General features: G+C 46.2%; 1 pseudogene; it reads right to left on the bottom strand.

Annotated features, from left to right (window-relative positions):
- Nucleotides 1-208: 208 nt before the first annotated feature.
- LOC102473885 (protein SREK1IP1 pseudogene) lies at nt 209-868 on the bottom strand (annotated as a pseudogene).
- Nucleotides 869-2,712: the final 1,844 nt, after the last annotated feature.

Here is a 2,712-nt window from a genome sequence, read left to right as displayed (position 1 = left end):
ATGGATGTTTTAAAAACCATACTGTACCCCACAAATATTTACATCAAATATATATAAAACAGAAATCATACTTTTTAGAAATGTTTTTTGTGTGTATAAACATCTGTACTTGGGAGATGGCTATTAAGTAAGAACGCTGATTTAATACTTTATAGTTAGAGCACGTTAAAAATATATTGTCAGAAGGATAATGGTCTCGCGTATGACATAGGTCTATATAGAAAAGGCTGTGATTTATTGCAAAGCATAATTATATAGCGAATTCCAAGGAAGGGCAATAATTTTTCAAAACAAAATTTTAAAAGCAGTGGCTCAGGCCAAAGTCTCAGTTACTTTCTGGAGAATTCAGAGCTATTAGGGGTAGAAGAATGCTTTTCCTTTTTCCTCTTCTTTTTTTCCTTTTTGTGATGTTTCCCTTTTTTTGATTTATTCTTTTTTTCCTTTTTCTTTTCTTTCTTCTGATATTTTTGTTTCTTTTGTTTTGAAGTGTCCTCTTCAGTGGAACTGGTTGAATAGGACCTTTTTCTTTTTTCTTCAATTTGATTCTCTCTGCTTTTTTTCTCTTTTCTTCTCCTCTTCTTCATTTATTCTTTTTTCCTGTAATGCCTGCAATTTATTCAGTTCTTCATTCTCATCACCGTCTTCACTGCTTGTACTGCTGACATCCAAAACTATGTCCCTTTTGGGGTCTACACGAAGAACATTGCAGCATTCAAAAGTCAGGTGACCAGGGTAGCCACATTTTTTACAGCCTGCTCTGACACTGTCCTTGTTGCAACCTGGCACTGCCATGACGCCGATGAAAGGGGTCGCTGGAAGCTTTCGAGAATGTGTTTGCTTCCCGCAGGCTGCGAAGACAACGAACACTCAAATCATCACCTTCTACCCGCTGCAGTTCCCCCAGCGTGTTTTTGAAGCTGCCAGTTCTGGGACTCGAATTGGATAGCTGGTCATGTGGAATCCAGTGCCTTACCCTCTATGCCACTGGCTGTCCCCCAACTTTGCTGAGTAGCATATTGGGTTACCCGTATTTTTTCTTTTAACTTGCCATTACTGCCAACCCAATGACAGCTGGTCCCGTCCCCACCCCTGCCGGGTCTGTTGCCTGGTATCCCCACCCCAGCACCAGGCTGGCCACTGCTCTGCCATGTTGGCATCTCCTTCTGGTGGCGCATCCTCTGCTGCTTCTGAGCTGCCATCTCTGTGGCTCAGGTTCTCAGCACCTTGTCCAGGGCTCCCAGCCCCTCTTCCCAGCCTGCTCAATACATTCCATTTCTAGATGGCTCTCTTTCCTCTGCAGAAAAGCCTTCCAGAACACCCATGGCCCCTCAGTGCTGTCGATATCCCACAGAACTGGAGGAACTGCTGAGGGACCTTGGGAGTAGCTGTGGCAGGTGAAGGGTAGAGGGGTCCTGGGCAAGTGACTGTTCTCACCTCTGCCTGGACCAGTGCTGCCCAGCCTTCCTCTGGCCTGTGCAGGAAGCTCCTGGGTAGTATTTGATATGGAAACAAAAGGGTTCTGTTGCTAAAAATAAGAAAACCACTGAGTTGCTCTGAAGCTTAAAAAACAAGATTCTAAACAATGTAACAAAGACCCACTCTCTGTTTTCCTCCACTTCTTCCATCTAAACCCATTCACCTGCTGGGCCCTGAAATAGCCCAGCCTCTCCTACCTTGGTGCCCGGAATGAAAGGTCCTCTTCTCTGTCTCTTTCTCTCTCTCTCTTTTAAGAGTTATTTATTTAATTTTGTTTATTTATTTATTTTTTTGAGAGAGAGATTTTTTGCTATAGGGCACATGTGCTTGTCAGAGAGAGAGACAGAGACAGAGAGACAGAGAGAAAATGAGAAATAACCCTCCCAGGGGACTGACCATGCCATAATCCCTTCTCCTCCATTCTCTTCTTGAGATTTTGGGCACACATGCACATGTTCCCGATGTGAGTTTCACGCCTCCAGGTTCAGGATTCAAACTATCGTTGGCCATGTGGGAGTCCATTGATGTAACCATTACGCCACCTGCTGGCCCCTATTATTATCATTATTTTAAAATTTTTTACAGGCCACACATGCTCACCAGAGAGAGACAGGGAGAGGGGAAGAGAGAGAGAGAGAGAGAGAGAGAGAGAGAGAGAGAAATAGGAAGAAAACGAGAGAGAGAAAGTGAGAAAGTAAGTCACCAGGTCCAGACTCGAACCACTGTTGGCCTTGTGGGCATCCAGTGCCTTAACCACCATGTCACCAGCTAACCCCTCTTCTCTGTCTTTCTAATTCCCCATGGTTGAAAGCCTGACTCAGACCCTGCCCACCTCCAGTGTGGTTGTGTCTGCTCTGACTGCAAAAACTGGAAGGTCTCTCTCCTCCCACAGGCCTCTATTCCTCTCCCTGATCGCAGCCAACTGAACCAAAGGATCCAGATACAAGCAGAACCATCACAGCCCTCTGGGACCAGTGTAGAGCACTTGCCTGCTGGGGAATGGGGGATCAGAAAATGGAGAGGGAGCCATGGGCGATTGTAGCTGGCCGGGGCAGAAGAGCCATGTGGAGTCAGGACTGAGGAAGCTTGTCAGAAGAAGTGAATGCGAGGACCAGTGGGCAGAGAGACACCCTGCTCCTGAGGCGAGCTGAATCCCGTTCTGGTGGTCATTTGTGAGACCTGTAGGAGGCCTCGGAGCAAATCTGCCCTTCACCAGAGCTGCTGGAGGGCTCTCTG

This window comes from Tupaia chinensis, unplaced genomic scaffold, assembly GCF_000334495.1.
Source record: "Tupaia chinensis unplaced genomic scaffold, TupChi_1.0 Scaffold000063_1, whole genome shotgun sequence".
In the NCBI taxonomy this organism is placed as follows: Eukaryota; Metazoa; Chordata; class Mammalia; order Scandentia; family Tupaiidae; genus Tupaia; species Tupaia belangeri.
Note: the sequence above shows the minus strand (reverse complement) of the source record. Positions and strands in the feature narration are given on the sequence as shown.